The sequence below is a fragment of the Leptonychotes weddellii genome, chromosome 11 (assembly GCF_054177405.1).
Source record: "Leptonychotes weddellii isolate Sample4059 chromosome 11, ASM5417740v2, whole genome shotgun sequence".
Taxonomy (NCBI): Eukaryota; Metazoa; Chordata; class Mammalia; order Carnivora; family Phocidae; genus Leptonychotes; species Leptonychotes weddellii.
This window is the reverse complement of record NC_138379.1, coordinates 25,084,503-25,108,693: the sequence shown is the minus strand read 5'-3', so window position 1 is coordinate 25,108,693 and position 24,191 is coordinate 25,084,503. Positions and strand designations below refer to the sequence as shown.

The 24,191-nt window shown below is 37.3% G+C and overlaps 1 long non-coding RNA gene across 1 annotated transcript; it reads right to left on the bottom strand.

Annotated features, from left to right (window-relative positions):
* Positions 1-698: 698 nt before the first annotated feature.
* On the bottom strand, positions 699-20,072 carry LOC145716166 (uncharacterized). Its single transcript, XR_014138626.1, has 3 exons — positions 19,792-20,072; positions 4,122-4,223; positions 699-899 (listed from the first exon to the last, which is right to left on the bottom strand). It is a non-coding gene; the product is annotated as an uncharacterized LOC145716166 (long non-coding RNA).
* Positions 20,073-24,191: the final 4,119 nt, after the last annotated feature.

Below are 24,191 nucleotides of genomic sequence, written 5' to 3'. Positions count from 1 at the left end.
TCCACACAACAGCCCAGCTCATCAGTGCCTGTAGACTGCAGCCTTTCTCTTTTCCCAGAAACACAGCTAATTTTATGCAGAAATTTACCAATCTACAAAAATTTACACAATGCTCAGCAATAACCAGTAATTATTGTGGGATAATGTAAGGCGCTTTTGAGGAATATAACTTTGATAGGATAGGGCTTACAAGCTTTACCAATTTATCTTTAGCTGTCCTGTCATCGGTGCTTAAAAGGTTAAGACTTTATTTGTGAAAACATAGAGAGATAGTGGGGAATCATGTTGTCTACAGCTTCATAAATCTTGCTTAAGATCCTTTTCAATTACCATCCATTTCTCCTTTAAAAAGGGACAAAAAAATAGAGGAGTGGAAGCAGGTCAGGGCAGTGTGCGACAATGACAGTGTGATGGGTTTGGGCCCCCCGTGGCGTTTCCATCTGCTATCATTAAGGTGACTACTCAGACATGAACAAATCCCACTTGCTGTGCTGACAGGCGGACTTCAAGAACTATGACAAGGCATTAAGACAGAAAGTCAGAGAGAGAGAGAGAGAGATGTCATATCTCACAAACAATACTGCCTCACAAAAAAACGCCCCTGAAATTTTATTGGAATTCAAGATTTTAAAAAAAATTCATAAAGGGTGCTACTTGGCTTCTCAACTCTCCTTTTAAATTAGTTTGCCCCTGGAAAGATTGAGGACAGACAGAGAATAAACACCTTGCTCCTACCTGTATGCTTTACCATAAGAGACCCAAATTTTTTGCTCATTCTTCAGCAAAAGTGGATTCCTAATTTCTTGACCGTGCTCATCAAAAAGCCGGATTGAAGAAAAATTGAGGCCTGGTGGGTTGATGGGAGATCCTTGAAGCCTTTGATGAATCCTGAGAAGTAACTTGTGATGGGGGAAAATAATGAAGAAGGAGAAGAAGAAGAAGAAGAAGAAGAAAAAGAAATAATAATGTAAAATGTGAACATCTATAACAAACTGTCTCTACTCTGTAACAAATGAATCCAAACAAATGATAATTAAATTCATATAGAATGTTAAAAGAAGTGTGAAATGATGGCAATGTTTAGCTCAGTGTAAAGTAACAAAATGAGCATGGGCTTTTAACCAGCAGGGGGTGCCACAGGCTTGTGATTGAGCTCTGACCCTTTGGCACGGGGACTGAAAGCAGATGTGACAGCCTTACAGAAAGAGCATTTAGCTTCTACACACGGTAACAGTCCTCTTTGATAAAGGTTATGCTTTTCTTGTCCGAGCCACACATTTTGTTAGGATCCTTCCGGAGCACGTTCAAATTTTAGAATCGGCAAACTCCCCGTCCCCAACTAACCGCAGATAACCAATGATAGAACAACTCACCACTTACAGGACTGCAAAAATAAACATGATTTTCAGCCGATGTTGGTTCACTTAGAAGAACTCTTTTTAAATGTAGTTCAATTAAGAGCCTTGCAAAAGCTTGTGAGCTGCTTCAGTAATCAATGTTTTCACGTTATGAGTTAGCCATAATTGAAATGTGAAATATGAAGTGCTCTCATTTGATATTTTAAATACTAGCATTGTCAGTGTTTGCTTCTATCGTACATTTAGGCCTGCTAAACCATCAAGATCTTCCTAATTTCAGGCACATTTTAAATGAAAGTAAATCCCCCTGAACTGTGTTGCATATGGAATTTTAGAGGACATTTTTCCTTATCCATCAACTTTGTTTGAATGTTTAGGCCTCTGCTCTTTCCTGCTCGGCACCCCACACTATCCATCACTCTGTTCTCCCCCCCGCACCCCCCCCCCCAGGCTTCTGTCCTCTCTCCCTTGTCAGTTCTTGTGTCTCTCAATTTCTTGTTACTCTGTAATCTCGGCAGGGATGCGGGTACATTTGTGGCCTTTTCTTGTCCAGCTGCTGTACAGGATGCTTTTTTTGCTCCTTCTATTAATTCCCATTGAAGATATATTGAGAAGCTAAATGCCGAAGCTCAGAGGAAAGAAGACAAAGTCACGATCTTGTCATATATCTCAGTTTCCTCACCTATTGGCTATAAACTCTTGTCTGGGTGAAAGATTTTCTTTGACCAGCAACTATATTTACAGAACACCTAAGATTTAAGCTTTGTTGTAACTGGAGATAAATAGCCATATCTCTGACTTCATCAGCTCTGCATTGTTTTCCTCACCTCTGTGTTGACCAGATTTTTACCCTTACGCATCAGAAAGGCTGAAAACAATGACACATTTTTCATCTCATTAAAGTTAATACTTCTCATCCTGCCTAACCAAGTCCTTTGAATTAAAAATAATGATTACTATTCTCCTTGGGAGTATAATAGACAAGGTGCTAGAGCAGTTAAAAATCTGCATTGTTTTTGGTTTTGTTCATTGGAACTACAAACGTAGTTTGAATTCTATAAGACTGTTTTTACAAAGCTTCATGTTTATTTCTGTGTGATCTCAGCCCTTGAGCTTATTTTTTGTTGGTCTGCTATTATTTCAGAAAACATGTAATGGTGATCATCTTTTAAATCACAGTGATTCTGTTTTCCAGGCATCACCTTTTTTTTTTTTTTTTTTGTAAAGGGGAAAGATATAAAAGATTTAAAGCCTGATCCAAGAAAGAAATGTGTACACAAAGAATAGGATATGAACACCTGACCACTTAACCAAATTCATTTTCACAGGAGTAGCATTGCAATCTATTTTTTCAACTTGGTGACAGACTGCATTTTAGGTGTTCAAAGATGCACATTCAACAGCCAACAGGAGGTAAGGGCCTTGGTGCCTTTCATCTCTAGGTCATGATTAGGGCTAGCCTATGGCAACCAAAAGTTGTGATAATTTTCACCCATTTATCTCTAAAGCTATAATCACCAGGCCTTTATAGGATAAGAATTTGTTCAGGGACCTGAGAAGACTGTGAAACATCTTGGGTTAATAACTGAGACAAGTGAGCAGCAAAGGAACAGTCATCCTTGGGTATCACGAGGGAATCTCCCTAACAGAGAGCTTTATAGTGCCCCTAATTCAAGTTTTCCCCCAGATCTACTTGCATATAAAAGCAAAGCATAGATCAATTTCACCATGCCATCAGCCAACACAAGAACTTTCTACAAAATAATATCTGCCTGTATAAGATAAAATAAATGCTGTCTTTAATTTTAATGTACACCAAAAAGTAAAATATTTTAAGGCAAGTAAGAGGGAAAACAGGTAGAGAATTCTAGGAAGGTTTTTATACTATGGTGATTCATATAGTCAGGGATATGATAGTAAAAAGAAACCAACCAAGGCTCGTGATCCTTCTCTCTCTAATCAATCGAGGTAGCATTTCCCATCTCTCCTGGGCCCAGCCAGTGATCAGATCAGATGAAAATCGCCTAATTCTATACAACTCTTGTGTTGTACTCTTCTAACTCTGTGTAACTGCGAAGGCCAGGTAATGGATACCACCAGGAAGAGGTAAGTCTGAGGGTGCTAAACTGAAGGGGGATAAAAAAAGGAGCAAGTCTCTGAACAAAGGCCAAGGAACAGAGCCCAAAACACTGGTGTATGCTCGAGTGCATAACCCCAATTTGTAAACAACAGGGCATTCATTGTCCTTTTATGCAAGACAAAGACCCAAAATAAAGACCCTGAACATGTTGGTTCTGCCTGAGAAACATCCCAATTGTCTGGAAAATAAGCAAAGGTAAGAGTGCCTAAGATAGACCATCTGGATGTGCTTGCAGTGAGCACAGGAGACGACTAAGGCTATATGCTAGTTGTTCAGTGTCTAGGGCTTAGAAATACCCCCAACCCAGAACATATCCTCCACTGAATATCATGTCACTTCTTTTTGAAGTGTAAACAAGAGGGCAATCCCAGAGTCCAGTGAAGACAGATTTCCAAATACAGGCATAATGAAGGTTAAGACACTGTTAAGTATGAGGCCAAGAGTTAATACTCTCCTAAAGCTGAGAGCCTAAGAAATTCAAAAGTCAAGCTTGAACTATCAATCTTTACAGAGAAGCAAATGATTAATCTTCTCAAAACAACTTTACAGATGTAATTGTCTAAATTAACTACAAGTAACTTGAGGGACATTTCCCGCCATAAACAAACACTCTGTAAACTCACTTTTTCCATCATATCACCAGTTTGAGTTGGGCTATTAGACTCCAGGTCTTTTATGCTGATGCAAACAGAGATCTCTCCAGTATCTTTACCATTTTCAAATATCTGAAAAATAAGCGCATTCAAAATTAAAAATAAATACATGCACCTACACATTTGTACATATGTTCATACATGCATATATAAAGGCAAGCAGTCCTGGCTTTGCACAGTATGGTGTCAACTGAAAGTCATGCATGTGGGAACTGTGCAAAGCAAGGCCTGCCTCTATGAACATGTGCAAGTAATTGGCAATGAAAATCAACAGGACTAGAATAGTATAAGAAAGTCTCTTGTTTCTCCTTTCAGTTTCAGTGTCTTTAACCTGACTGGCATTCCCTACAACTTTAAAATAGAAGAAAAGGTGGACGTTAAAGGAAAAATCACTAACTGCATTGGATGTTTAAATGGAACAAGCACCAAAGAAAGGTCAGTTAGCGAACAATTAGCTAGTTCATTTCATTCTTCTTGAAACATATAAAGCCATGAATTACATGAGGAATCTTTGATTTATATTTAAAACATATCAGTGTTCATGGGTTGACTCAGCAGAGCATGCAACTCATGATTTCAGGGTTGTGAGTTCAAGCCCCATGTCGCGTGTAGAGATTACTTAAAAATAAAACCTTTAAAAAATAAAAATGATAAAATATATCAGTGTTCAGCTCATCTTCTGACTTACTAAAAGGAAATTCAACATGAGAGATTTATTGCATAACAGTACAATGAAGCCACCCATTTTAAGTGCACATATGCAACAAGTTGTTGAGAACAGAGATAAAATTCTTAACATTGCATTATGCAACACTTGCTGAGAAAAAAAAATGCTAGCAAGCATTCTGGTCCAAAGTATCAAAACAAACCGTCCAGAAGGAGGGATTCGCAGTGAACACCATCCCTAACCACGTTGTGGACACATGTGGGGTGTGCCATTCCATTCACCAGGCTCTTAAGAATAGAAGCAGGCCAAGAGAGGCCTGATGAATAATTTAAATCCTTGCTTATTTTATTTTTTCTCAAAAGTTCTTTTCTTCCCTTTCTGATACACCTATCACATCAGAGCATTGTATTTCTCTCTAGTACTATTTCCAGAGAAGATAATTTAGGAAAATACCTTATTTAAAAAGAAAGAAAACCATCTGTTTTACTTTTGAGAGAGTTTTGAGAGTTATTTAATTAGTCCTAACCTAGCTTGGGAAATAATGTGCTTCAATAGCACTTCCTTAGGTTTTAGAAAAAAAGAAAAGAAAGAAAGAAAAAGAAGAAAGAAAGAAAGAAAGAAAAGAAAGAAAGAAAGAAAGAAAGAAAGAAAGAAAGAAAGAAAGAAAGAAAGAAAGAAAAGAAAGAAAGAAAGAAAGATTTTTAAAAAAGAGTAATAATGTTCAAGAATTGTAGGTGCTTTTCTACTCAGTGCTTTTTATCGTGCTGATAGTCCGCGGAGATAGTACAGTTATCAGCCTTGGTACATTGATATTCTCTACCCTCTAGCATCTTTTGTTAACCAGGATTTTTTTAAAACTTCTTTTCTGAATACATATACAATTCTGAGCAAGAAATCCGTCTACTTTTGCAAGGAACTTTATAAACCCAACCCAGGGTTGCCTGAAAACCCATGGGAAATAATGTGGGTGGAGAATCTTACTCTCCCAACAATCTCTTCAGAGCCCTCACCTGGAACAAGAGCTCTTAAACAACAGGGACATTTGGTAAGGATGGTCACAATTCTGGATGTTGCTCATTCTGCAAAGTTAGCGTTGACCAAAGCTCAGTTTGGGGAACTTACTGATGTTCCTTTGTCAAGACTTGCTAGATGTGGAATCAGAGTGCAGAAAATTATGTTCTAGAAAAGAGCAGTGTGAGTGCTCACTGCCAAACTGAGAAAGCAAAGAGGAGTTGGCCAAAATCTAAGACCTTCATTAGCATACTGCTTCCTTCACTACCAGTAAGAAGTCTGCCCTTCTATATCCAGAAGTGTTCTCAAAAACAAACAAACAAGCAAACAAGGCTCTGGTCTCCAAAAATCCCTATAAGGGCATTTAAAAATGTACATGTGTTTTAGAGTTTAAGTAAAAGTTTAGGTGTTTAAGTGAAAGAAGGTTGCCCTCCAGTAGTCATTTGTATAATGTATTGTTTTCTGTATTTTTACAAAAATAAAAATTCCCTAAGATGAAATGCTGTGAGATGCTACTTTTCTTAAGGCCCACCTCTCATTTTTAGGGTCTTCATTACTATGCTCATTTTTCTAAAATCCAAGTATTTATTTTTTTCTTCCTTTGCATGAGAAGTATTTTTACTTCTACTGTCCAACGTCTAAACAAAGATTACTCTCTAAACAGAGTTTCTGTGATTGACTAGATATAGAAAATTTAAAAAATAGTCTACTTTTATTTTCCTGCTGCCTGATCCTTGGCTTAAGAAAAACGACTGCTGTATTGGCTTCCCAGTGGCTCTCTGCATGGCCTCACCTCCCTACAGCTCTAGAATTAAATTCTTATCCTTGGAGTGGGATGATGGAAAAAACTAACTGAGACTAGTCTTGGGTCCTAAGGAATAAGATAATAGAACTTTAAAAAAAAGTGATCCAGATCCTCTTAAAAACATGGTAGCTAATGACTAGTGAAAAAAATACCTATGAATAAGAATTTACCTCTATGATTAGTTACAACAAGTAAAAAGCTTTAAGGAGTGTTTTCCATGAACTACAGTCTTTTTACTCTCCTTCATGTCAATATTGACTTTTCTTAAGCAGGATTAAATTAGATTAATACCAATGTTTTATTGTAATGTTGTTGATTGATTCACTCAACAAATATTTACTGAGTGCCCACCATGTGCCAAGCACTGCTCAGGTGCTTAAGAAACACCAATGAGCTAAGATTCCTGCTTTTGAGCAACAGAACATGTAAGTAAATTATATAGCATAGTCAGGGTACATCCAGGTCTTGTAAGTGCTAATTGTTAATTTTTTTTTGTTAAAGAAAGACCATCAAATTATATAAGCTTGGTAGACTTTAATAGAATTTGGTGTGCCTTCTTTAACAAAAAGAATGCAAAATTACAAGTGTAAAACTAGATACAAAATATTCATTTAAAGTAAGAAAAGAAATCACAATTTACACCCATTAAAAAGCTCACACATAGCAAAAATATTACAAAATATTTTCATTAATTAACTATCCAACACACATATTTTAGCTGAATTGTCTTTGATCACCTTTTCATGTGATAATTTGGTAACATTTTCTATAAGGAGACTAGAAAGATAATTCTTCCCTCTAGCACGGTTAATCAAAAAATTTTTTTTAATTATTAGAAAAATCTCTTTCCATCAGGCTCTATGCTCATTGCAGAGTGTGCTTTGGATTCTCTCTCCCTCTCCTTCCCACTCTCTTTCTCTCTCTCTCTCTCAAATAAATAAAGTCTAAAAAAAATTTAAAAAAAAGGGGGGGGGCACCTGGGTGGCTCAGGCAGTTAAACTCCTGACTCTTGGTTTTGGCTCAAGTTGTGATCTCGTGGTCATGGGATTGAGCTCAAATAAATAAATAAAATCTAAAAAAGTTGTTTAAAAAAGAAAAATCTCTCTCAGCTTCACAACTTTGTTGGCCATTTCATAAAAATATTTAGGATTGATGTCAAATTTGAGGAAACCTTAATCAGTTTTCTTTAAAATGTGAGCTGTAAAATGTGGAAGAATTTCCACAAATAGTTGGCTTTATTATTTTCACACCATGTTTTTCCTCCACCACCTATATACTTTTGATGCCAAGCACCCTAGTCCATAGTCAGAAAGCAATACACTCTGTGGCCAGCAGGTAGTAGCCATCTTCCTGGAAGCTCTTTCCACATCAGAACAGCTAGCACTAACTGAGCCATATGTACAGGGAAGTGACTGCAAAACACTAATTACATTCCACTATACCCAAACTAAATGTATCCCCAACTCAATATCCCCCTGCCAGACCTCAAAAATGCTTGCAGCCACTTCAACACCAGTTGGTACAAGGGAAAACTTGACAGGAGAGGAAGTTGGAGTAGAAACAGACAATAGTCTCAACCAATTACAGTTAAGATATATTTGCAAATTTTACAGGAACACTTGGCCATGTACACCCATTGCTGGTGTTTCCCCCAGGGTTTTGGAAGGGGCCTATGCAGGGAAGGAACCCTGAAGCTTAAGTTTCATTAGGGTCATGGTAAATGCACCCCTGAGATTGTTAGAAGGTGGTAAGTGCTATCTAAAAAAGGGCAGGGGATATAGGGTCTGGGATCAGGGAGTGTGATGGGTATGGCAAACACCATATGAAGCGGATGACCAGAACAGGCTTTCAAGAGAGGAAAGATTGGACTTGGCAGGGTGAGTTAACCAAGCAGATAGGCTGGGAGAAGAGCATTACAGGCAGAGGGAGATCCTTGAGCAAAGAAACTAAGGCAGGGATGTGGCCAGTATGTTCTAAGAACTGCAAGAAGACTAAGGGTGGTAGAGGGAGATGGAGAGTAAATAACATGAAGTCAGAGGATTAGGGATTGACAGGGAAATGGGGAATCTTTGCAGAGCAAAAACAGGATCTAACTTAAAAGGATTATTGTGGCTGCTGGGCAGAGAGTATATACTGCAGGGAGTAACAGCAATCTAAAGAGTGGATGATGGTGGCTCAAATCAGAGTAGTAACAGTGAACATGGTGAGAAATGGTCCATTTCTATTGTTCATTCCTGAGTAATTTTACTTGCTTATTTGTGTATTAGCAGGGTTGGGAAATAAAATTTGTAGCTAGGCTAGTATTTCTGAAATATGTTGTCTGTGTCTATGGGTATAAATAAATCAAATTAAATATAACTGTTCATATGCAGTATTTGTGAAGGCAGAAAAATATCAATGAAGTACTAAAGGAATTTTATTTGTATATACAGTGACCAAAACTTAAACCTTATGGGGAAAGATGACCTGAATGCGTTTTGACCTAATGTGGTTCTTTGACAGGTTTGCCCGGCATCATCCATCATGTCTATTTAAGGACTTGTATAAGGTCTAGTTCAGTGCCATTATCCAGCCTTTAATACTATAAGTCTGGTTAAGAGCTAGCTGTGGAGCAACAGCAGGTTCCCAGACTGTCCATAACCGCTGGGCAGACCACCCAGGAAGCTCTTCTGTGTGTGAGTAGAAGGCCAAATATCAAAGCTTCAAAATACCTATGCTGTCATGGGTACAGTGCTGTCAAGAGGCAATAATAAGAAAATGACACTGCAGTGTGTTGCCAAAAGTTGGGAGGCTGTACAGGAACAGGATTTACTACTAGAGGGCCAGTGAAGAACAGGAATATAAAATAGCCACACAAAAGTACTTGGTATATTTCAGGCAGATATAATTAAATATGTTGAAACAAGGTTAACTTACACATTGTTTTGGATTGTGATCCCCAGAATGCAGACTCTGAGGCCAAGATTTACTCACAGGAAGTGTACCGAGGAGCCTTCTCCAGGGCGACACCGGTGAGGGAGTGAGGAAATTGGGAGTGGGTAGATGAAGGTGAACTGTGATGTAGCTGCAACAGAGGCCTCTGGTGGGAGCCCTAGGGTTGGAATGGCCAGCCCTTCAGAGTCATCCAGAACTGAGGCAAGGGAGCCCCGCCTTTGCACTGTGTGGGAAACAGATGTTGGCTGCAGCCTGCCCTCAGGATGTTGGGCCTAGTCTTGGGAAACGCAGGTCCTTTACCCGGAGGGCAACTGCCCAATAAGGATATAGCTACGGCAGCTGAGGGGTGGGTATCTCAGTCTTAAAGAGGGGATTCTGGCACTGTGGCAGGCCTCCCCTGCACACACGCCTGGCGGTCCAGAGTGCAGGGTGCACAATCACACACGTGAAATCACTCAATACTCAAAGCAACTACATTTTACAGGGATGTCTCACAAAAGTTAAATGACTCGCCCCGGGGCAAATCTACTCATAAGGGGTAAGGAGATCCTCAGAAATCAAATCCTATGGTGTTTTTAATTACAAACATCCAAGTTCACTCTTATATCTAGTATTAGAGACTATCATAAGATGAAACTTAATATGAAATTTTAAGGGCACAGAAAAGTATTTTACAGTAAGAGGTTTTTTTAACCTAAGTCAAAGAACATGAAAATCAAAATGAAATATCTGTCTTATGTGAGACGCTAATTAGCCATGAAAAAAATCTGTATCTAATCAGAATTCAAAATCACGTTTGGAGATAGAAAATCAACTCTAGCTGAATTAACATTATGTGTACATTAAATCAAATAAATGTACTGTTACGTTTTTCATGTTTATAGACTTGCAAGATAATTTTTTGGAATATTCACGTTTTCTATATTTTCTCAAATGTATATTATAAATCAAACAGTAAACATGTCTAACTTAAATATTCAGATAAAGTGATAACCACAAAGCAAATATTAAAATTATGGGATTCAGGCAATGAAAACTTAATAATGAATTAGTATGTTTATACTACATACACGAAAAAGTGTTTTAGTGCCTAACAGATATCTTTAACTAGTGTTTAACAGGTAAGGAGCCAGTATGTTTTGTCCCAGGAAATGAAAATAAACTTAAGTGAAAACAATTTATATAGTTGTTAAACTTTATCAATCTAAATGGTATCTGGACCAAAAGACAAATAATATTTAAAAGCCCATTAAAGGGATACCTAAGAAAAAAATTTATTTTAAAAGAGACCCTTTAAATTTCCTAAGTTGAAGCAGAGCTCACCATTTAGCAGAAATAAATTGGGTGACTGCCTATAGGGTAGGATTTCACGTGAGAGCCAAAAGACTCTGATCCCAAAAATATCTCTCCCACCAACTTGTCAATACTTGAAATGCCACTTAGAGATTTACTCCTTTGTCATAATTAAAATACCACAGAGGAAATGATATTCAGCCTTATAGGTTACTGATCCTTTGAGGCTGTGATTTTCAACCTCGGCTCTCTGGAATCCCTCAACAGGCTTGGGGTGGGGCTGGGAGATGGAGGGCAAGAATGGAGGTCTGTGGTCCTATGTGGGAGAACAAACCTGATGAGTGAGTCTATTGGGGCAGCCACCATCCTGGTTTTAAATAGGGTAGATCCTACTTTCATTTATATAGTAGATTCCAAAAAAGAATTTTAATCTAAGAAAGATTTTTTTTTTGTAAACTATCTTAGCTTGAAAGAAAGTATGGCATGCCCTTTTCAAGAGTAAATCTTGAAAAAAGGTGGTAAATGAGAACATGGGGCACCTGACAGTCTAAATTGGGGATTCAGGGCATGGGGGTGGATGAAAACCAACAGAGGCTGAGGATGGAGAGGCGTGCAAAATGGTCAGGATAGGCTCCACAGTTAAACTAGGAGCAGGACTGCATTCCCCTGCCTTTAAGCATTTAAAGTCATATTTCAGAGGAACCTGGCTGGCTCAGTCAGTTGAGCAGCCACTCTTGATTTCAGCTCAGGTCATGATCTCAGGGTTGTGGGATAGAGCCCTGCACAGGGCTCCCCACTTAGCGTGGAGTCTGCTTGAGATTCTCTCTTCCTTCTCCCTCTGGCCCTCCCCCACTCTAAAATAAATAAATAAATCTTTTTAAAAATTAAAGTCACATTTCATTGTTTTGTTATAATATTTCCTTTAAAGAGCTTCTCTCCCATCCCATTTTTCTGTGTCTATTGGCAAAATAAAATTTCCAAAACAAGGCGAATGGTCTACAAAAATATTTTTTTGTATCCAATTACAATTCTCACCAAGTTCAAGATATGAAAATGTTCAAAATTATCTAGATGACAGTGGCAAGGCAAATGTGCTTGCCTGTCATGTCCTAAGCTAAGTAATTTCAATAAGCCCTTTTTACATGAGGACGTTTCAAGAAGAAACGAAAACAGGGATCTCACTTTGTCTAAATTAATTTAGTGCCTAAAATTATATTTAATTGGGATTAAAGTATCAGGTATGCAGGTCCTGTCAGTAGTTGGGTATAATATGATATACTATATATCAGAGCTTGGTAAATTAAGGTTTTTGGAAGCTCCTGAGATCAATATATTTCTTTTCAAAGAAAATAAGGACTTCTTTTTGATGAGAAAAACATAGTCACATCCCCCAAATTCTATTTCACTAGGGGAAATGAACATTTTAAGATTAAATATGACTTAGGGGCGCCTGGGTGGCTCAGTCAGTTAAGCGTCTGCCTTTGGCTCAGATCATGATCCTGGAGCCCTGGGATCAAATCCCGCATCAGGCTCCCTGCTCAGCAGAGAGCCTGCTTCTTCCTCTGCTACTCACCCCACTCGGGCTCTCTCTCTCTCTCGCTCTCAAATAAATAAATAAAATCTTAAAAAGAGATTAAATATGAGTTAAATCATCAGATTTCCCCAAATTCTCAGCCTCAGAAATCATATTCTCATCTTTGGATAGAGTACATGTTTTTAATGCTATTCAGTGTCTTTTTAGAATATACCAAATATGCCTATAAATTTAATTATCCCCTTAATATGAATAAGTACTCTGGGTAACTAAAACCTATACAAAAGTTTGCATCTATGGCAGTCCATTTTTATTTTAATATGTAATCCATTTTTATCATAAAACATTATTGAAATTGTACGTAGAATCTTAAGTAGGTGTAAATGTATCACTTCATTTGCACTTATTAGAAAATCTGTATTCATTTCTATGTTCAGATGATGAATTGACACTTGATAATATTCATGGTGAGTTGGGCTAACATAGATGTCAGTGGGTAATCCAGGGGACGGGAGCATATGTAGGAAGAGAATCTCAACGACTTGATCATCTCAAACACTCTGTGAAAAAGCTAATTGAGAGGTAAAAACAAATTAACTGCTATGGAGAAGGACAATCTCCCTGAGAGAGAGCGCACGTGCCTACAGCAGTAAGGTTCAGTGGTTGCATTTAGTCTGGGTAACTGCTGGGACAGTAATGCAGCTCTGGCCTGTGGACTTTCCCTGCTGACTGCCCACCTGGCAATTCTCTGGGCACCTTCAAGGCTGTCAGGACTGTGCAAGGAAAGCTGGTCTCATTACAACCAGCTCTGCATGGGAGCTGATACCCCGACCAATTGCTCTTCCCTGATTTTGATACAGACGCAGTTTTTCTCTTCAGCGGGTCTAGGAAGGGAAGATTGTTTCTTCCTGTGCATAGGGATTTACTCCTGGCTGCAAATGCCTGTCAGGAAATAGGCCGAGGTGAGTACACTGGCATTTCCCCCCAACAGTAGAAAGATGAAAGAAAAAAGAGAGAAAGAGAGGGAGAAGAGAGAGAGAGAGAGAGGAAGCCAGCCAGCCAGCAAGCAAAGAAATTAAAAATGGAAAGTAGGGTAGATGAGCAGTTTCCGTGCCTACTGCTAATAGTTATCCCATGAGATGTTGGAAGGCATTCATAGGATCTCAAGTTCCTTTGCCTTTAAAATGAGCAGTCCAACACTTGCCTACCATGATAAAATCCACATATAAAAACTGATCATCTCCATCATATTTTGCCCAACATTTAAGGAATGTTCTTAAAATCATAACAATGACTTTGAATATTCCAGTTTTTCCACTCTCATCATAATTCCTTTGAAAATGAATGTCATCTTGGAACGTTTTAGTATCTGTACTTAACGCATATCCTGAATTTGTTTTTCCAATGTTTATTCAAATAATGTAGGTGAGATAACAGAGCAGCTCAGGGATTACAAATACATATCTGGGGAAAGTGGGTTAAACAGAAAGACAAAAATAAGGGCTGTGCAGTGGAAGTAAGACATAACGCACATGCAGTGATGAGGCCATTCAAAAAACCTATCTTGCCACTCTTTTGTGGATAACCTCAGCTGTCTCCTTCTATTCATTTAATTGCTCCATTGATTCCTAAATATTTAAATGAATTTTCTATTAATACATACGGTCAGAAAACTTTAAACTTCTTTTTAAATGACCACCAAATAGGACATAAATCTCAAATGGATTCATGGTGCTCTTGTGCCACTGGTAGAGAAATTCCAAATTCAAATACCTAAATCCAAATTCAGATATCCAAAGCATAGGGAAGGCTAGGAGGGTATTGCAGATAAAAGTTAGCATCTCTTCTGTTATCAAATTATCCCATTTTCTAAAGATAAACAAGCCCGTGAATTAGAATGATAAAGTTGTAGTAAAAAGCTGAGAAAATCCACACCTTAGTTTCATTGTCTTCAAAAGGTGTCACATGGCTCTAATTGTACGAAAATAATCATGGACATGGGCCACGAGGGTGTTCTGGGCTTCTCTGCGTCTTCCCACAGTACCTAGGACAATGCCTTACAGGCAGTATGTATTTGATAATGTGTGGATTTACTGCACTCTTCACTGAAATTTGTCTTTCTGTCACTGGCAGAATACAAATTGTTAGATGCATACCATACAACCCAGAAGATGAACTAGATGTCGGACAAAGATATTCTTTTAAAAATAAATCTCTGAATTATCCCTTTAACAAAGCTTAAATTTCTTTATGCTGTGAGAGAACACTATAACCAAACCAAAAAACAAAAACAAAAACAAAAATGCACACTGTGGTTATGACTACATAGGGCAAACAACGTAAAAATAGAAAGGCTAAAAATCTCCAAATCACAGCCGTCTCAATCTTTTTTTTTGTTTTGGTTACTAAATTCCACCATATTTCCCTTGCTCACAACCAGAGTGGATTCATGTAAAGTTAATGACGATTAAGCTTCAGGACCCTTACTTGCTCCAGCCCTGAGAGTATCGAAGTTGCTGGGAGCTATAGATTATTATAAGTAGGGAGGGGAAGCCAGCAACTCGCTAGCATTTAAGGAGTATTTCCATGTAAGTACTTCTAAGAAAAACTAAAAAAAAGTCTCAAAAGAAAGGGTCTAAATCTCCAACCCTCCATTAATTTGTTGTGATTTACTTTCTCAATCTAAATAAATATCCACTTTCAGGCCTAATTTTAAATAGGTTCCTCTCCCCCCAAATTATATAAGCTCTAGACCTCACAGAAACTGGATCTGCCTCCACTGACAGCAAATGGAAGGCAACCCACGGAGCATTATTGACCAATTATGTGTGAAAAGCACTAATTCTAGTGAAAAGACTTCCCTGTACCCATCTTCCCCTCGTTTCCCCTGTGCTGTCTCCCACCCACTCATACATCCCACATTCTTGTTCATCAATTCTCTGTCACAATCACCCAACTTCCTTCTAGTTTTTCCACCCACCATCCCTTAAAGCTTTGCTAATACCCTTTCCTATCAGTCCTTTCTTTCCTGCTCTCCCAGGGAAACGCTAACATTTCTGACAGCATCTCCATGGGGACGAAGAGGGGGAGTTGCAAGGAAGAACAGGACTGGAAAAGCAGAAGTCATTGAGCCATGGCTATAGCAGATGTTCTCAAAGTGGCTGGGGGGGGGCGGTGTAGTATTGACAGAGGATGTAAGGTAAGTGAAGGTTTGGACTAGTAAGCAATAACTCCAAAAACCTGAAGGACTTCATAAATTATGGTGCACACTGAGTGTGACTACTAAAGCTAAAAACAGTAAGATTTCATCAACCAAAAAGGTCCTATGATGTGAAGGCAAGAGAGTGTACCAGAATACAAAAAAAAAAAAAAAATGCACACTGTGGTTATGACTACATAGGGCAAATGAATGCATATGGAAATGATATGCACAAGTGAGAATGGTCATATAATAAATAACGTGATTATGAGTGACATAACTTTTTCTTAAAATTCCCCTAATATTGTTATGTTTTCAATTTTTTTACAGGAAATTTTCCCATACCAGGGATGGACATTTAGGTTGTTCTCAGTCTTTTTGTTTTTATGTCCATTTAAACTCAGTACTGTACCATGCCATGTAATTGCACAAATGGGACTGAGGCTATATGGAATACAGAGTATGTCCTTTTGAGAGGCAACCTCAAAAGCTAACCAAAAGCTAACCTTAGTCACTAACCAAAAGCTCCTATTTCTAAGTTATCAATGAAAGATACAATGAGGATGAGAACCTCAGTGAAGAGGAGAAGACAACCATGATTTTGAATCATACCTGGCCTTCAGCCCATAGTTGAGAGCCATTGCTCTAGAAGATGATGACAACACCATCCATTATTTTGGTTCTTAAAGCTGAGCCATGGATATGTGTGTATATATATACATACACACACACACACACACACATATGTGCATATGTATATAAACGTAGATGTGTAATATATATATACATACATATTCAACAGAGTGAATATCAATATCAATATCATCAAACAGAAAATTAGAAAGATGATCATCCCAATTTATTTTATTAATCAGGCACTTTTCTAAGATCAAAATGGATAGAAAAGGGGAAAAATAAGTTTCACTAGAGCCGTGCCTTTGAGTTATAAATAGAAAACATTTTATTGATATATCATCTAATACTCTACATAGGACATACTGTAAGGTGGGATAAAGTTGTTCATAACCACAGAAGATATGGTCTTGGCCACAGTAAGTCAGAGGTAACTGTGTTGGAGATGTTGCTTCAAGGAAGGGCAGCTCACCCACACCCCATGGGAAACTAGAGTTTGGCCAGACAACAGATACAAACTGATTCTGGAATTAACAAAGGATGGCATGCTGTGGCCTTTGCTCAGTATCTCTTCAGCTGGAATTAGCAAGTTCTCCCCCACCGAGGAGGAAGTACAGAAAAAGGTCTCGATTCTAAAATTTGCAATTCTGAATATTTGTGATATGCTTTGCTAGTCCGTTTTTATCACTACTATCTGGCTATTTCAGACATAAGAACTGGTTTAGAAAATTACAGATCTCAGTTTCTTTTCCATCAGTCCAAACATGTATTCCCAACAAGTTCAAGTTACTACAAGCCATCACTGAATACAAACTTTGGAAGAGATGCACAGTAGCACACCATCATAGAGTGTTTCTATGAAACAAACATGATAGGCATAAATGACTTCAAGGAGAATAGGTAACAGTAAAACGTAATAAAATAATTAGGAAGTGAAGACTATTACCTTTGATTTTAATGTGACCTACTTAATTTTAAGTTTATATAATTTTTAATTATGGCTGTATTTAACAACTGGCTTACAAAATTCCTGAAAGTTTAACAATCAGCAGTCTCAAGCAGTAGAAGCAAGATTCAGCTTATCAAACTCATTAAAAAACCTCTGGGGATGACTGGGTGGCTCAGTCAGTTGAGTGTTAGGCTCAGGTCACGATCTCAGGGTCGTGAGATCAAGTCCTACATTGGCTCTGCACTCAGCAGGAAATCTGCTTGAGATTCTCTCTCTCCCTCTCCCTACACCCTTCCCCTACCCCTGCTTGCATGCTCTCTCTCTACTATCTCTCTAAAATAAAAATAAATAAATCTTTAAAAAAAGGAAAGGAAAAAAAAAAACAACCTCTGGAGGTGGGGGCACTGATATTTTGGGGGGGTTTTTTTGTTTGTTTGTTTTTTTCAAACACTTGATTTCTTTTTTATTAACATATAATGTATTATTTGTTTCAGGGGTAAAGGTCTATGATTCATCAGTCTTATATAATTCCCAGTGCTCATTACAACACATACCCTCCCCAATGTCCATCACCCAGCCACCCCAACTCTCCCACTCCCCTCCACTCCAGCAACCCTCAGTTGTTTTTTAAAAGGTCTCCAGATGATTCTAATATGGCAGCCAGGATTGAAAAACCAGTGGTCTATGCTAAAGCCTGATGGGGCTGATGTCCAGGTTTCTTGGAATATGAGAAAAGGAATTTATTGCCTGAGAGAAATTGGATGTTCCAAAGGGGAAAATTGGGGAGAAAGGAGAGAAGCTGAGTACTTCATGGGAAAAGAATGATAAAGACGGAGGATGTCTTGGGAGTAGGGAGAGGGAACTCAGATATCTAAGACTAGGATGACTAACCATTCTGTTTTGCCTGGGACTGAGAGATTTCCTGGATGTGAGGTTTTCAGTGCTACAATCAGGAAAGTCCTGGGCATATGAATGGAGGCACTGGATTTTTCATTTTAATTAGTTTTTATTAATTTAAATTTAAATAGTTACATGTGGTTAGGGGCTACTATATTGGACAATAAAGGGAGTCTAAACAAACACAAGAAGATGGCTTCTTTGCATATATATATTTCCTCTTCTGTTTGCTAGTATGGAAAGAATTATGAAGCATATTAAAAAAGAAATATATGAGAGTAGTAACTCAGATCCTAAAGTTAAATATTTGCTGTCAAGCCCATGTGCTAATGTGAACATGTGATAAAAATTATTCAGAAATATGCAACAAACTTGTGAGAAAAAAAAAAACTTTTCTTTTTTCCAGGACATATGATGGTTGCTGATACAAATGAATGGGGATAAATGGTATTAAGGCAAACATGCTCCCTCACCTAGCTCCTCTCTTAATCAATAGCAAGTACTTTGCAAAATGTTGGAATAGATCTGTAACCAAGTCAGAAATCCGGAAAAGAAAAATGCTACTGGATGATCAGAGCCCTTGACCTTGTCTTGAACATCACTTCCTAAACCTTTGGCTGACTAGCAGACTATGGAAAATAAATTATCATGTTTATTGTGGAATTACATTTCCCCAAAGGTCAATTTTTGCATGGTAGTATTCTCATTCCAAATGCAAACATGGGAATGTCATTTTAAAGAATTATAGATAGAAAATATGATGTTCATAATTACAATATAAAGTTTATATTTGTAGACTAAAACTATTAAGAAAGAGGAATTATAGAAATAAAGACTGATCAAAATATAATTACTTTGAATGTTATCACATTCAAAAATATAAATATAATCAAAAGAAAATGATGAGTTGTAATAGTTTGTTCCTTCAATGGAAAAAAGGCCATCCATTGAGTAATTCAATTTTTTTTCTCTCGAAATGTGGGATGTGAAATTATTAGAACAACATTAACTTGACAGACTTAACATGGATACTCGATTACGATAAACAAAAGTATTTAAATTCTGTAACTTTCAGTACTTAATCCACTTTAACCAAGTATGAGTTACTTTTTTTCTCTTCCAGAGATGCAACAGCAAAAGTAGCCTAGGACATTTAGCCACCTTGTCCCGACAAATAACCAATTCACCTTTTTTCCCAGTATATTCTTAAGTATTGATTTTACCAAGGGAACTCAGATACGTGTCACACTTATCCAATACAGATCCTTTTCCTTGGAAATGTAGTTTGAACATCAGTCAGTCACCTGGCCTTTCACCTCTAATTCCTGTTGCCACTGTCTGTCAATTATTAAAGCCTTTCCCATTTCTCTAAATAAGTTATTTTTTTAAAACTGAAATACTGGGTGACTCCTGTTAAAAATATATGTTTCTTGGAAAAGTATGCAATGTTCACATGATTAAATATCTTCATTAAAATTACTTTTCTGAGTTGAAAACAGTTAAAGTTTATAAATCCACTTTTCAAATGCCTCTAGGTTTCTTCTTTTAAAGCATACTCCCTGAATGGTAGTATTAGCACTTGTAAGCCAAACTCTGGTTTGAGAAAGACAACATTAAAAGAAATTCAAGCTGAGTGGCATTGTTAGAAGGGTCTTCAAATGGAGCAGAGTGTTTTCATCTCTAGCTGAACCCAGTGAGAGTTGCAGAATGACACCCACCTTGAGCTGCAGGTCTCCTGGGATAAGAGTGTTTGCTGGAAGGCTTTTAATGTGTTGGTAGACATAAGAGGAGAATTGCTCCTGCTCAGCTTGTAATTGGGGGCCAAGTTTAGAGAGATGACCTCTGTTACTTTTGATAGCTGTCTGCAATTCATCAATCAGCCTGCTCACCTGAAGGGGTTAAATTACAAGGGTTGTTAGCAAGAAGTAATTGTTGATGTCACACTTATTAGATCTTTGAGTACCTAGTTTGATGGGAGGGAAAATGACTTCAGTATAAGAATCTGAGTATAGAGCTATCTTCAAGTAAAGAGAACAGAAGAGATACGCATCCTTCATCAGCTCATTTTATTTATGGGAAAATTTATAACCTTTGCACTTCACTCATATGGAATAGATAGCCATTTACAAATGTTGAATAAAAAATGTCTCTGGGTATGAGAAGAAACAGGCACCTGACAAGTTTGCAAAGGACTCCTAAACTGCTTAACAGAATAAAGTCTTCCTAAGACTTCAATTAATCCAATATATGTACCACTGGCAATATTTAATTTTATTATATGAACACTGTGTTATGTAAATTTATGTTTTCTCTAATAGATTGGATTCTTACACAAACACTAGTTGATATATGGTAGTGACCAAAAGAGATTAAAAGCAGAAATTCACTTTATTTGTGGCCCCTTAAAGTGATTAAATTAGACCCATCTAGCATTATGAATGACTTTGAATAGAGCACGGGCTTTTGAAATAATGCGTTAAAAATCATGGCTCTTCCATTTACTGACTTATAGACTGTGAGCAGGTAATAAAACCCTATCTGTAATGAAGAATAATAACAGCCTTATCATATTAAGAATTAAATAAGATTACAGAATGAACGACACAATGTCTAACCTATAGTAATGTGCCTAGTGCACATTATATTATTATAGTATTTTCTTTTTTAAATCTAGATGTTTTCTGCATATCAAGTTTTAATTGTTTTTCTCAGTCTATCTTTCCTATCCCTACCCTTACTTCACATAATGCAGATAAAAATTTGAAATTATTTGCTACCTAAATTCTCTGTCTCACTTCAATGTCCATAGTAAAAAATGGGAAAACTTTCTCCAAGAGTATCCCTTGTACAGACATCTCATCCTCTTTTTCTCTCTTTCAACTGAAAATATGGTATTTGTCCCAGTCTGTACTCAACTCTGATGTTCTATCCATAATTTCTATCCCTTCTACAGATGATTCCGAGAAGTCAATGAAAGCAAATTTGTACTATTATCCATATAACTTGAATATTAATTTTTCTACTCTACCTAGTTAGTTCAAGATCATATATTGTTATATATTGTTATCAAGATTATATATTGTTATATATATATACATCCACACACACACACACACACATACACTTTAATGACATTTAGCTTTCCCCAAGAACTTTAGAAGCATTATGTGCATATAAACAAGCTAATTTAAATGATTCCTATTTTTCTTTGGTCTTCCATATCTCTTTAATTTGTCCCTATGTCATCAATCATCTAGTCCCTTTATTATTTTTTTAATTTCTTTTTTTTAATTTTTTTTTAAAGATTTTATTTATTTGACAGACAGAGACAGCGAGAGAGGGAACACAAGCAGGGAGAGTGGGAGAGAGAGAAGCAGGCTTCCCATGGAGCAGGGAGCCCAATGTGGGGCTCGAGCCCAGGACCCTGGGACCATGACCTGAACCAAAGGCAGACGCTTAATGACTGAGCCACCCAGGCGCCCCTTTAATTTTTTTTTTTTAAGTAGGCTCCACACCAGGCATGGAGCCCAATGCGGGGCTTAAACTCAGGACCCTGAGATCAAGACCTGAGCTGAAATCAAGAGTTGGATGCTTAACCGACTAAGCCACCCAGGTTCCTCTCATCTAGTCCCTTTAAAAAATCCTTCTCTTAAATTAAGGACTGGCAAACTTTTTCTCTAAAAGGGACAGATAATAAATATTTTCAGTTTTGTGGGCCATAAGGTTTCCATCAAAACTGTTTGACCCTGCAATTGTATTTTGAAAGCAGCCACAGATAACATGTAACAAGTGGATGTGACTGTATTCCAATAACACTTTATTTAGAAAAATAATCAATAGACTGAATTTGGCCCTACCACTGTAGTTTGCCAACCCTTCTTCCAAATTCATATATTTCTTCTCCTTCCTTCCTTTTCTTACAAGTAATACTCTGGTCCAAGCCCTCATCTCCTCATCCTTTCCCCCTCAGTACCAAAACACCTACAGAGTGGTCTCTCTGTCCCTGGTCTCTCCACCTCAAATTCATCCTGCCACCTCCACCGAATTAATCTACCTCCAATAGTATATTGAACCCTCCAGTTGCTCCCCGCTTCCTTAGCTTGGTATTCAAGATTAAAAACCTTTTCTACTTCCTGGAATGAATTTCTGTGCTTTCCATAGTACTGTTAATTCTACTATAAAGTTGTAACATTTAAAATACAGAAATAATAAATAACCCAATATTAAATTAGCCAATGTTTCCAGCCTAATCTTCACCACTACCCTCCATATTATCCTCAGAAATGATGGATAATAATATCTATCATACCAAAATTAGAGACCAAAACAGGCGAAGTGACTTGCTCTTATAGTTGACAAAATTTAAATCCAAGAACCAAAGGCCTTACATAGACTCCAGATGCCATTTCTGCAAAGCACTGATCCTCTCTGAACTTATCCTCAGCCCCAGCATCATATGATTCAAAAAGATTTAATTTTATGTAGTCTTTAAAGTATACTAAGTATCATGCAATGTATTATGCTAGTCAATAATTACTGTTCTCTTCAATTTTATGTACTGTACTTTATACTATAGTGAGCCACCAAAAAAAAAAAAATGGAATTTCAGGCTTTGATTTGAGAACATTGTTATACATGACTGGTTTTACTGTCACAATCCATAGCCTTTCACAGATAGGGGATTTCATGTGACATCAGAAATCAACCAACCATACAATTGATGATGTCATTTGCATTCTAAAGGGTTATTGGTTAAAGCCTTAAAAGTTTCATTTGCTATGAATCCTTTGTTGCTTCAAAAAATTTCTCTATCATTTTTGCTATTTTCAATCATCCCATGATTATCTGTTAATGTATGTGAGGTATAATTACATCAATTATCACCTGTTTTTTAAAAAAAATAAGTTAAAACTATCAAAAAAGATGCCCTAGCAAAAATTAACATATCTCAAAATAGGAAAAAATGTATCAAGAATCCTGCCATTGACATTTTGGTAAAATTTCTATCCAATCTTACTAAAACTTTGTTACTTTACATATTCATAAGGTCTTTTATCCCCAAAGTGCTACATTTTGTTCTCAGTTATTATGATAACATATTACCCTTAAAGATAACCCTACACACGAAATAACTCATATACCAAAATTGGGTAGGTAATACAATAATCCTGAATTATTTTACATAATATGATTTTTTTTTCAAATCACAGATGTTGCTAGAAGGGGAAAAATGCTCTTTAAAATTCTTCATCATGAATCTTTTTTTCCTGCAAATCCTTTTTTTTCTCTCTCTCTCTACAAAGGCAATGTGAATAGGGGTAAAAGAAGACAAAACTTGACCTTTTGTGATCCCAGCATTAATGGGTCTGTTCATAATTCAATCTATGTGTGTGTGGGAGCATCCATGTGGAAACATAGAGGCCTGAGAGACATAAAGCCTTTCCCTTTAAACATTATCTGACCCTATCAGTCCCATTCACAAAAGAAGGCTTACGTATGCATATGTTGAAAAAATGCACCATCTCATTGTGCAGCAGAAAGCCTACACATTCTACTCTTCATTCTCCGTGGAAATGCAGCACGGAAGTGACACTTGTACAGAATTTGGGAGAGTGACAAATGAGCAGAAGGTAGCAAAAAAAAAAATGAGTATTCGATGAGGAAAAAGGCCCAACTTCTGAAAGAATGCAAATGCACACCTGTCTATAAACATAGAGGTTTTTTTGCTTAAAAACCTACACTGGGTAGTTTGGTCATGTTTTTATGACATATTCATGTAACCCTTGAATTTATTAAATTCTCAAGATGATTTAGATTTAGCATAAAATATTATTCTGTTTCTAATCATTCCAAAATGTATGCACTTTGAAGTTGTATGTTCTGAATTACACATTCTGTATATTGTAATTTTGCTATTAGCAATGATGCTTTGAGGAGCTCCTGGTTTTTCTAATGATGAGTTCAGCTCTTGGACTGATTGCTGTGTGGCCTTGAGTCCATCTATATTAGTAAGGAGGACTCCAGAGAACTTTGCACTAAATTATCACTTGAAATCAGCACAAAAGGCAGCAGCCTCTATCCTAGGAATGTCATCTTGGCATGCAACACACAGGGAATG